Genomic DNA, 13,466 nt, shown 5'->3' on the forward strand with positions numbered 1-13,466 from the left:
TCTAGGCTTACCTGTAGGTTAAAGTGGTTGTAATGGGTTTACAACCACTTTAAGAGTATAAATTATATCATGGGTATTGAATTAAAATTCAGGAGAGTCCTGTCAGCAAAATTTTCTTCCAGCAGAGGTCTGAATCTCATGTTTGTGCTATAACTCAGATCCTTTACATTACAGCCCCACCCACTTCAAATGAAAGTTCCCTCTTTACTGTACGTCAGTATCATCAGTCCACCCTTTACATTTCATTGAATAAACCAGAAAGTGATGTGTATTACATTACTTTCTGGTTCACAGCTGTCTTTGCTGGCAGCGCTGGTCAGGTAAGCAGCTAATGGAGCACAATCTCTTCTCCATTGGCTGCATTGGAGTGCAGGGGAGACCTCAGGGGTCTAATAGACCCTTGATGTCTCACTACAGAGAACCTGTCAGTAAAAATGTGCTATTGCATAAGTGGCTTTTGAACATACATATGTGAATGCATGCATTGGCTACAGGTACATACAAAAACAATGATTGCGCTACATATATTACATATTGCTATGCACTAGTGAAAAGAATAATTCTAGGACCATTATTCACAGTTAACTTTAAGCTGATAACCTTTAAGGACTTTTAAAGCCTTGCCTATGGATAATTTGGGGTACTGAAGTGTGTTAATATTTTACAGGGACACAGATTTAGGGCTTGACATGTTTTGTATCTATTTACTCATCACAACCTCATCTTTCATATTTTACACAAAAAAACAAAAACAAAAAAAAAGGGTAATATTATGTATTTGTGTATAATAAAATGTACTTTTTTATTTTCCAGATGCAATATGCCCATTTTCTCCTTTAGAAATTGTGGCACATACCATAAACACTTGCAGTCTGTCCATACAGGTTTAATAATTGTGGTGCAAATATGTGAAAATGTTACGTTTTACATTTTAAATGAAAAAAAAAACCACCCATTTTCCATTTCCTAATGCAATAACCCTGGTCAGTCGCTCAATAATTGCAGCCTGTCTTTAAAGATTAATAGCTGTGATGCAATACTGTGACATTTTTCCAAATGATTTCCTTAAAATATGGTGTTTTCAATTTCAAACAAAAAAAACACACATTTTTAATTTTCAGATGCAATATATGTACTTGCTTAATCTCTTGGATATTGAAGCCTGGCCCAAAAGATGGATTGTTGTGGTGTAAATCTGTAACATTTTTCCATCACCAGTCTCAAAAAAATATTTTTTTCCAGATGCAATCTGTCTTTTCTTTCTCTCAAAATTTTAGACCTATCCAATAAAAGCTTATGTTGCACCTTTGTTAGTTAGGTTGCTACCATGATTAAGGCAAAAAAAATATTGCCTCCTCTGTTGCCAGTGGAGTAAAGTTGTATTGCTGGTCTGTTCTGGGGTTCTGCTGGTTGCAGGCTCAACTCATTCCTCCTGTTTTCTAGTGAGTTCTAGAATTTAGTTGGTTGTAAGAGGCAGACCCTGAACTTACATATTCATACAGCCTCAGTCAATGCCTGGAAGGAAGAATGACCAGTAGGAGAATGAGGTGTTTATAAATAGGCTGGGTCCTAGAACTGCAGGGTTCTTGTCCTGTTGGAGAAGAACCAGCCTGGAAGGCTCAGGCCCTCTAGGTCGCTTAGCTGAAGTTTACAGGAGGCCTTCGGGGTCCTGGCTCAGGGAAAGCTGGGGGACCCATGTCTAAACTTGTTAGGAGGAGTTTGGAGGAAGTCCACTGAAAATCTGGCCTGAGGCTCACAGTACAGAAGCTGGCTGGTACTGCAGGAAAGCACTCAAGTACACAGGACACAGGGCACAGGGCACAGTGAGTAAAGGACTGAGAGAGAGAGAAATCCTAGAGACTATCCTTGTTAACGATTTGATAGACTGTTCCAGATTGCTGGCTTAGGTCTACCCTTGCATTGTAGTTTTCTGAGCTGTGTTCGCCTATCACTAGTCCAAGAGGGGTTACACCCTGAAAAGTTATAGCCAAAGAGTGTCCTCTGTTGCGCTTTGAACTAAATTTGGAGTACCCCAGGGCTCACCTCACACCCAAACCCAGTTCAACCAACATTTAACCACTTGCTTACTGGGCACTTAAACCTCCCTCCTGCCCAGACCAATTTTCAGCTTTCAGCGCTGTCACACTTTGACTGACAATTGCGCGGTCATCCTACACTGTACCAAAATGACATTTTTATCATTTAACAGAAATAGAGCTTTCTTTTGGTAGTATTTAATCACTGCTGGGGTTTTTATTTTTCGCTAAACAAACAAAAAAGAATGGAAAATTTTGAAAAAAAACAAGAAACTATTTTCATAGTTTGTTATAAAATTTTGCAAACAGGTAATTTTTCTCCTTCATTGATATGCACTGATGGGCTCCACTGATGGGCTGCACTGATTGGCACTGGTAAGGCATCACTAATGAGGAGGCACTGATGGGCCCTGATAGGTGGCATTGATAGGCAGCACTAATAGATGGTACTGATAGGTGGCACTGATGGGCACTGATAGGTAGTGTGGCAGTGTAATGAAATCTTCCGTGACTTTTGTAAGACAACATGAATCCACCACCACATAGAGTGCAAGCTTACCAGCTGCACAAGCTGTTTGAGCTTGTGGCTAACACCCAGCCAGGGCCTTTAATCCTCCCAGCACCTCCGATAGCCGATGAGCCAAGCGTTCCTGCAGACTATGGATGTGTCCAATGATCAGCAGCCAGCCACTGGAATCAGCTCGTTGTAAGTGTTCATACCAATCCAAAAACAGAATAAAGAGGAATCGCCATTGGTAAAACTGGGTGGTATATTATTAAATTGAAAAATTTGTGCTTACAAGTATAGAATGCACATGTTTAAAAAGTCCATAAGAAAACCGGCCAGCAAACACTAGTACAACACGCCCGTACAAGCGGGACGTAAAAACAGCGCGGTGACGTCAGCACATCGTTCCATCACTTATCTGACGTCATCCTGGGGCCGGCTATGTTTACATTACATGATCAGCTGTCATTGGCTGACAGCTGATCTCATGGTAAGGGGTTGGGATTGACCCCTTACTCCGATCAGCCGAGTCTCATTGACTCGCTGATCACAGAGCGCGCTATGCGCTCCTGGCAGAGGGCCCGCAGACCCCTCGAGCACAGGAGGACGTCTATTGACGGCCTCTCAGCAACGTAGGTCCGTGCTGTAGCCGTCATTCTGCTATAGCACGGATGGGAAGGGGTTAAACTACAAATATATTGCCTGTTTATTGAGTTGTGGGAATGTGGGCCTGCTGTGTGCCTAGCTGCCATGTACCTTACAGGGAATAGAACCTGAGACAAAACTACCAGCCTTATATGGGGTCTGTGCTACACTTAAAAGGTGTGCTTTAAATCTGTACAATCCTAAAAAATAGACAATAATTGATTTTCTACATATACATGAAATCTTCCCACTTTCCCTATCAAAAAGTGGACAATCAAAAGAGTCACGAATATGTAAAAATTTTCCATTGCAGAGAAAAAGACACTTATTTGTTTAGTCCAGATGAAATCTCTGTTTGCTCTCTCCCTCTGGCATTTCATCTTACCAAAATAAGTACAAACTGTCCAACGAATCAGTTGAGTTTTTCTGGCTTGTGGCTCTGAAAAAGCAGACTCTAATGCCGCGTACACACGGTCGGACTTTCCGGCATACTTGGTCCGGCGGACCAGAATGTGCCGGACAATCCGCCCGTGTGTGGGCGCCGGCGGACTTTTCCGGCGGACTTTTTCCCAAAAGCCCGCCGGACCTAGATTTGAAGAAAGTTTGAAATCTTTCCGCCAGACTCAGTTTCGGGCGGAAAGTCCGCTCGTGTGTGTGCTGGTCCGACGGAAAGCCCGCTCGTGTGTATGCTGGTCCGACGGACCAGATACGACACGAGGGCAGGGTATTGCATCTCGCGCTCGCTGCAATAGGAAAAACAAATTTTCCTATTGCGGCGAGCGCGGGGCATACCAGGCCCTTAGGTCTGGTATTGATTATAAAGGGAACCCCCCCTACGCCGAAAAAACAGCGTGGGGTCCCCCCTAAAATCCATACCAGACCCCGATCCGAGCACGCAGCCTGGCCGGTCAGGAAAGGGGGTGGGGACGAGCGAGCGCCCCCCCCCCTCCTGAACCGTACCAGGCCACATGCCCTCAACATGGGGGTAGGTGCTTTGGGGGAGGGGGGCCGCCCTGCGGGCCCCCCCCACCCCAAAGCACCTTGTCCCCATGTTGATGAGGACAAGGGCCTCTTCCCGACAACCCTGGCCGTTGGTTGTCGGGGTCTGCGGGCGGGGGCTTATCGGAATCTGGGAGCCCCCTTTAATAAGGGGGCCCCCAGATCCCGGCCCCCCACCCTATGTGAATGAGTATGGGGTACATGGTACCCCTACCCATTCACCTAGGGAAAAAGTGTAAGTAATAAAACACACTACACAGGTTTTTAAAATATTTTATTAAACAGCTCCGGGGGGGGATCTTCCTCCGGCTTCGGGGGTCTTCTTCCGGCTTCGGGGGTCCCTCTGCTTCATCTTCTCCCGGCGTCCGGTTGGTTCTTCTCCGCTCTCTTCTCTCCAGTTCTTCGGCCGGCTCCTCTGCTGTCTTCAGGTAGCTCTCTTGCCAGCAGAGGTCCGGACTTCTTGTCTTCTTCTCTTCTCCAGATGTTGACACGACGCTCTCTCCGGCTGGACTGCTCTCCGAGGGCTGCGTTGTGACTTATATAGGCGGAGACCCCGCCCCCTTTTGATGTCACAGTCCCTGGGCATGCTGGGACTGTGACGTTTTAGGGGGCGTGGTCACTGGGTGATGTTGACCACGCCCCCTAAAACGTCACAGTCCCAGCATGTGTAAAACTGTATATAGCTTTAATGATTAAAAAGAAATACACTTACACACATCCAAATATGAAATGGCATCTAATACTGTTCGAGCTCTCTCAAACAAATGCCCGTTGCTTCCGGGACTGTGCGTTGTGTTCAGGTGGCGTCAGCACGCCGCTCTCCCTACGCTGTTTTGTCAAACCTGACGTCGTCCAGGGGCACGGGCGGCGTGCTGATCCACCACCTTAAATGTTTCATAATACAGGAAGAGAGCGCCCAGTCCTGAGGTCCGAGCAATCATGATGCAGATGTCGCCATACTGGAAAAGGGCAACTGCCAGTGAACTAACAAGGGAAAGCCGATGTTATTTGATAACTTCCCTTAAATGCAAGTATACACTAATGTATATCCCATTGCTTATTGAATAAGGAACATTATCTAAAATACACTCTATGAGGTTAAAATACTGACATTAAAGCGGGGGTCCACCTAAACCGCCAAAAAAAAAAAAATATTAAAAGCCAGCAGCTACAAATACTGCAGCTACTGACTTTTAATAAATGGCCACTTACCTGTCCCAGGGTCCAGCGATGTTGGCAGGCGACGCCGAGAACCCGCTCGGTTCTCGGCAGCTGCCGCCGCCATCCTAGTTGAGGGAATCAGGAAGTGAAGCGTTGCGGCTTCACTTCCCAGTTCCCTACTGCGCATGCGCGAGTCGCGCTGCGCATCGTAACTGGTCCCCGCTATCTCCTGGGAGCTGTGTGTTTCCCAGGAGACAGCACGGAGGGACAGGAAGAGGCATAGACTTCCATGGGAGTCTATGCCGGAAGTGGGTGCAAATACCTGTCTTAGATAGGTATCTGCACCCCCCTCCCCCCTGAAAGGTGCCAAATGTGACACCTGTTGCCTTATGAGTTTATGTGAAATCTCCATTAATAACTGTAAAATATTGTAATAATGAAATATATTTCAGTTAGAGGGAAATATATTTAAAATACTGAGTGTTGTGTTGGTGTTATTGTAATTAGTTTAACTTCAAAGGTTGGCCTTTTGTTTTCCCTGATAACATCTCCCCTGGGTAGTAAACAACAGCCTTCTTTGACTCATCCAATCAGGCTGTGCCCAATATACATTTACTAGGTACAGTGACCAATTAGGGAGAATTATATTAGCCACACTACTGAAAGCAGGGGGATATAATGCTTTGTGACCAAGCTAACTCTCTCTTTGGTGTGGGAACAGACAGCAGTCACCATGGGCTGACCTGAAGTTAACAGGTAATCTAATATACTTGTATTTTATACTGTACTGTAAATATGGGTGTCGTGGGTGCCGTAAATACCATGTAAGCCAGGAGACCTACACTGTACATTGTGTTGTAAATACTGTCGGGTGTGTACTTTGTATAGATTATGTAACCCTATTAATAAATGTGTATTGCAGAACGAACTACCTCTTTGTTGTAAGACCTCTCAGATCTAGATATGTATATGTCCATACTACTACAATGATTGAGGTGTATGCACAAAATACAGAACTAGTCAACAAAATGGCGACCGGCGAATGGACAGAAAAATTTGGTGGTCTCTTTCAGCAATATCTCAAGGGGTTGCAATATCTACAAAAGGCACACTTTGAAAGGGTTTTTCATTTGAATGCTAAAAAAAATGAACATTGGGTGCTCTATGTGCTCGATATAGAAATGGGCTATAAGAAATAGCTGTGTTCTACAGTGTGTAATTAATAGGGAGCCTACGAGGAACACATAACTTTTGTTAAAAGCTAAATATAATATAGAATTGGTACATGAAGAATCCAGATGCATTAGAAGGAGATGAAAAGAGCTGTTGCCCAATGTTTCTATGCATGAAGATTCAGTCTATTTAAAAAAAAAAATTGAGGAATTGAGAGCACAGCACAAAAGATGGATAGGGAGGACAGACAGTCTTTAGAAAATGTGCTACTTGTAGCTAACAATATTGGCAAACTGTTGCCAGGAGTGCACATAACATTTCATGCAGATAATGTCTTGCAACGATGTAAATTGCTGGGAGTTGCCAACTCCAGAGATCAGGTTAACGTTTTACTATTAACAGTTAACTTAGACACATGGTCTTCCCTACAAGACCATGTTAAAGAAGGAAGAGCAGATTACAATGAAACTGTAGATGAATTGCTAAAAATAATATATCCCTTTGACCTAGGCTTAAAAGCAGCGTATAGAACAAAACAGGAAAATAATGAGAATCCACTTCTTTATGCAAACAGGCTATGGTCAGCTTACTATGTAGGCAAACGGAGAAACGTACACAGAGAGGACCCAGAGTACAAAACCCTCCTAATAGCTAATGCCCATCCAAAATTTAAAATTAAATGTGGATTTTTTATAAATCCTCTTAAAGATTCATATCAATGCATCATGGACTGTATGCACAATTTTTTTCATGTAGCCAGAAGGTCTAATTCTGTGAAATCAAAGATTTATCACCAGAGTACAAACAACAAAACCCGTTTAGCAAGTCACACTACAGGAGAATTTGCCACCTTTTCAAACAGAAAGAGGCACCATTACAATTATAATGCCTCCAAAGATAAGATCTATAGGCATGGCCCCCCAGGTACTAGTCAAATGCAAATAGCCTCATGCTCCCCTTTGAATGTAAATTCCATGGAAAGTGATCTCAGATTACAGCACAGGAGATCAGTTCTGAAAGAGGTTAAGTTAATTAGCACAATTACCTCTCTTGAAAATGAGATTGAACTACTGAAGTTGCATATTCATAATTGGGAAAATACCAATAAAATAATGGAAACATCACAACATGTTCTTAAGGTAAAATATGAAGCATGCCATGCAGATGTGGTACAGTGTAGGAAAGAACTGAAAGAAATAAAACAATCTTTTGATCAAATTGTTAAGGTCCCACAGAAAACCATCTGTTCCATTAAAACAGAAAATACTGGAGGGGGGGCCAACCTATCTATGCTATCTGCTAGGACTTCACCTTACTGGGAACAAACCTTAAATATAAGCAATGTAGAAAAAGCAAAAGAAATACCAGATCTAATGTGTCATTCAGATGTCTATGATCTGAGTCATTTGTTTTCACCAGATCCAAGGGTGAATGTCAGTGAACATATACCAATGTAAATATGTAACGGTAACAATGTGGCAGTGTTTGTTTTCTTTGTGTGAAAGAAAGGGAAAAGGGTAATAACTTTTGTCTAAGTTATATTTTCCAGGTGCAGGGAGCTCATGAAAACGTATTTACATATTAATCAGGTGTATCAATATAGATGTATTTATACATAAATACATACACCTAAGGTAATGTATATTAGGCTAGGTATTCAAACATGGTTATTAGTAATACAGGTGTTTATCTTCCCCAAAGGATCAGAAGACTGCCATAAATATTCAAAGGTATAGGGTACAAGTAGTGTTTAGTACAGAAGCCTACTCTTGCTTCATTTTATTTATTTATTTTTTATTTATTTGTTTTTGGTTGGTGTTCTTGGTTTTTGTTTGTTTTTTTGTTTCCTTTCTCCTGTTTGCGTAAACACATAACAATTCATTTGTGATTTATCAAAGCTCTATCCAGAATGTATGGGTTCAATCTAAATGAATGTGTGTGTCTGAGTGATGGAATGCATGGGTATGAACTGTCCATGTGTAAAGAAAGATTTTTTTTTTTTTTTGTAGGGGTGTACTCACCATTGTTTTTATAGCCATCAATAAGTGTGATCACACTAATGCGCATGCTTTGTACTGTTTATGATTATTTTATTAATTTTTCTCGTTTGTAATGAGCTCAATACTGGTACCAGTTTAAATTAATACTTTTTTTACAAGTTTATATGTATTCGCGAATAAATAACCTGTGCACAGATAAGAGATCTCGATCCCTATAACTCTGAGAAACTGTAGGGATTTCGTTTTGATAATTTTTCCTTTTCTGTGGCTTAGAGTGAAGTTTCATTCACTCTAATACGTGGAAAATACATAACAATGCATTGCTTTGCACCTTGTGGCATCTTATGGATTCAGTAGGTCTGGTGTTTTGTTTTTCCTTCCAAATTGACGCATGTGCTGTTAATATGTGTAAAGGTTTTATGTCTACATGTTGTCTTCCTAAACTTTAAGTATTTACAAACACACCAGGTTTTCCTATAACTTTTTCTTTGTCAGAGTACAGATATGTGGGTGTGTCTTTACATTTTCGACCGTACTTACTGTGGATGGACGCATTATCTCAGCTGGAAGTCTGTTCCAATCATCCACTACTGTTTAGTCCATTATGAACCTCTCAGAGAGGTACAGTGAGGTGTTATTAATTTTTGAGTTTTGTATTTTAGGAGAAATACACAGACAAGGACAAATGATTGGACCCAGACTGGACAAAGTACTTTGAAACACAGAGGACCTTAAAACATATTTTTTCATTTTTTTTTTTTGTTTTAAGGAGAAGCCTTGAATCCAATTAATTGCAGTCAGGCCCAACTAAATTCTAAAAAGAAAAAAAAATTTAAACATTTTTTTTTTTTTAAACAGAGATCCTGCTCTCTGTAATACAAGTTCTTGTGGCCTGATTGACTTGCAAATAGATTTGCACTAAGAGTCAATTAATATGTTAATCACCACCGACAGAGGGTGTTGCCTTTTGAATAGCTTCAATGTTTGAAGGCAGTTTCAATGTTTTTTTTTTTTTGACAGAATACAGATTCAATTTTTTTTAATTTGTTACATTTTTTTTTTCTCTCATTTTTATTCTTCTTTTTTTTTTAACGGTAATTTTTTTTTGGTTTACAAAAAAAAAAACAAAGGGGGAAGGACGATTTTTAATTTTTTTTTTTAATTCTTTTTTTTTTAATGTTTACTATTTTTCTTTCTTTCCTATAGTACCTTTATTTTTTTTTTTTGTATGGTGATTCTTGAGTTTGGTGTCACTAGGGTGAAATAAATAAATAAATAAATACATAAATAAATAAATAAATAAATAAAAAAAGAGGGGAGTAGGGGAAACATTATATGGAGAACATTTAAAATGGTTAGAAATGTTGATATAGAATATTAAAGCTTCCCTATAGCATTTTGGGGATGGACCAAGTTCCAACAGTTTTTCTTCTTCTCTTTCGACATTGGATAATTGTTTTATACAAATGTATGTCATGGTAGTTATTACCAACTATGACAGTAACACCTGGTTACACCTGGTCATGTGACTATTTTCTTTGTATATGTGACATACAATCCTCTCTACAGTTCTAATATTGGGCAGTCATCATATGTGGTCATTGATCAATTTTTTTTTGTTTGTTGGTCAGTTTTCTTTTTTGTGCCATAACCAAGTTCAAAGAGCATTGCGTGAATATTATATAGATATACTGGGACTGGTGAGACTCATAGTGATTGGCAAATAGCAGGGAGTATAGTACAATTGTACTTAAGAGTAATTTAGTTTGATTGTTCCTGAAGCCACTAGTGACTGATGACATCACACTTATCCGTATTCTGAAATCAAGTTATTTTTGTCTGCGTAGGCGACACTGCCTAATCTGCACTGAGAACTCTTAAAGTGATGACCTCTTCCGTAGCCTGTTAAAGGCAGGATTCATACAGTAGCTACACACGGTAGCCAAGGACGGAGCTATATGCCCAAAGGTTTGGCACCAGCCAAGGTTGAACTGTACCCAGTTTCAGTAAAAGGAGTTAGTGGTGAGTTGCGATGGCAACAAAATTCCCCTGAACACGTGAAGAGTCATACACACACAATGTGGTATTCCACAGAAGGTGGGGCAGAGGTACTTGCAGGCATATGACAATGGAGGAAGAAAGATGGGGGGATGAAAATCAGACACCTGGCTGAAGGGCGTAACCATTCAAATTGTTACACATGTCACTGGGAAAGGGGTCTCATTACTATGTCGCAGTATATCTATGACAATTCTAATCAAAGGTCCTTACGGCTCAGACTTACCAGACAAGCATTCAGTTGAATGCATATGTTTTAAATGTACTTGTGTTTTTATTTCTCTACCTTTGTCCACATTAATAAAGTATAATCTTAGAAAGCCAGGAAAAGCTGGTCCCCAGGCTGTTATTGTATGCTGTATCCAATTGGAATCACTAGTGAAGGCCGTCCCAGAAGCAAGGGCAACAGGACCAGATTCGCCTTATGGACTTTCGCACTGTTATTATCGGACTATTGTTATTATTGGACTGTTGAGAACAAGGATCCTCATGTTTTTTTTTTGTTTTTTTTTTTTTCCTTATTGTTTTGTTTTGGTGCTGTTTCTCATGATTTTTATTATGGACTTATGACATCCAGAACAAGTGATGACTAACGATACTAGGATCCAGAAGTGTGAACTGTAGAGATGGAGAGTTTAAAATTTTTTTTTTTCTTCTCAATGAGTTTTATTTCATTTCAGAAAGTAAAGCCAAAAGTGCCAAATATTAAAGGAGATTGCACATAAACCATTATTCTATGTGTGGCCGAGTCTCATATTCTCAACTGGCCACAAGGGGCCATCTGTTGCTTTATGAGTTTATGTGAAATCTCCATTAATAACTGTAAAATATTGTAATAATGAAATATATTTCAGTTAGAGGGAAATATATTTAAAATACTGAGTGTTGTGTTGGTGTTATTGTAATTAGTTCAACTTCAAAGGTTGGCCTTTTGTTTTCCCTGATAACATCTCCCCTGGGTAGTAAACAACAGCCTTCTTTGACTCATCCAATCAGGCTGTGCCCAATATACATTTACTAGGTACAGTGACCAATTAGGGAGAATTATATTAGCCACACTACAGAAAGGGGGGGGGGTATAATGCTTTGTGACCAAGCTAACTGGTGTGGGAACAGACAGCAGTCACCATGGGCTGACCTGAAGTTAACAGGTAATCTAATATACTTGTATTTTATACTGTACTGTAAATATGGGTGTCGTGGGTAATTTTTAAATACCATGTAAGCCAGGAGACCTACACTGTACATTGTGTTGTAAATATTGTCGGGTGTGTACTTTGTATAGATTATGTAACCCTATTAATAAATGTGTATTGTGGAACGAACTACCTCTTTGTTGTAAGATCTCTCAGATCTAGATATGTATATGTCCATACTACTACAATGATTGAGGTGTATGCACAAAATACAGAACTAGTCAACACACCGGAGGGGGGGAGGGTTCCGAAAAGTGGAAGTTACATTTTTGTGTGGAACTCCGCTTTAATTCGATAGAGTCTGTAAACCCCAATAGTGACATCTAGTGGTCAGACTCTATATGGTATGGCATACCAATTGAACCAATCGAACAGGCCTAAGGTAAAATAAGTCCATAAGAGTATCATAAGAGTATCATACGTGGCGTGGATCCATAGGGTGCGCTGCTATACCCCGTATGGCCTTAACATAGATACAGATGTTAATGCCTTTATAGATAATAGCTAATGTTAAGTATATGTGAACCAGTCCTGAGCTCCTAGCAGCACCTTGGGGGTAGGTATGATGGGTTTGTTCTTTCACTTATGCTTTATCTTATCCTTTTTTGCTATTTTTAGAGTTGAGGGAGGGCTCCCTTTTTTAAGAGTGTCCTTTTTAATTAAGGGATGACGACTCACATACTGTATGAGCCGTATGATACTCTTATGGACTTATTTTACCTTAGGCCTGTTCGATTGGTATGATCAATTCCCATATCGATCTTGATTATATTTCCCTTAATGGTTTAACAGGCCTTAGATAGCCTAAGTATATATTTTTTGGTTTTCTCTTCTTCCCTTTTTTTCTTTCTTTTTTCTTTTTTGTACGAGCATACTAATGGATTGTGTATCCTATGTTTGTAAATTTTTTTGTTTTTCATTTTATTTGAGTATCTAATTTTTAACTTCTGACAATATGAAAATTTGAGTGTATGGCTAACAATATAATGATGTGAGAGGAATTTATTAGATGCCATACCATATAGAGTCTGACCACTAGATGTCACTTTTGGGGTTTACAGACTCTATCGAATTAATGTCAGTATTTTAACCTCATAGAGTGTATTTTAGATAATCTAATTTTTATGAATTTTCCTTATTCAATAAGCAATGGGATATAAATTAGTGTATACTTGCATTTAAGGGAAGTTATCAAATAACATCGGCCTTCCCTCGTTAGTTCACTGGCAGTTGCCCTTTTCCAATATGGCGACATCTGCATCATGATTGCTCGGACCTCAGGACTGGGCGTTCTCTTCCTGTATTATGAAACATTTAAGGTGGTGGATCAGCACGCCGCCCGTGCCCCTGGACGACGTCAGGTTTGACAAAACGGCGTAGGGAGAGCGGCGTGCTGACGCCACCTGAACACAACACACAGTCCCGGAAGCAACGGGCGTTTGTTTGAGAGAGCCGGCCGGCTCGAACAGTATTAGATACCATTTCATATTTGGATGTGTGTAAGTGTATTTCTTTTTAATCATTAAAGCTATATACAGTTTTACACTATGGGAGCCCTTCTTTCTTCTATGTGACTGGTGGCTGTCATTGAGATGCTGTCTGTGGACCAATAGAAAAGTTTTGAGAGGAAGAGAGGTGTTGTCCTATCGTTTCATCCTGCGACTGTGGCTGGGTCATAAGCTAAAAGGCG

Source organism: Aquarana catesbeiana, linkage group LG02 (assembly GCF_042186555.1).
Source record: "Aquarana catesbeiana isolate 2022-GZ linkage group LG02, ASM4218655v1, whole genome shotgun sequence".
In the NCBI taxonomy this organism is placed as follows: domain Eukaryota; kingdom Metazoa; phylum Chordata; class Amphibia; order Anura; family Ranidae; genus Aquarana; species Aquarana catesbeiana.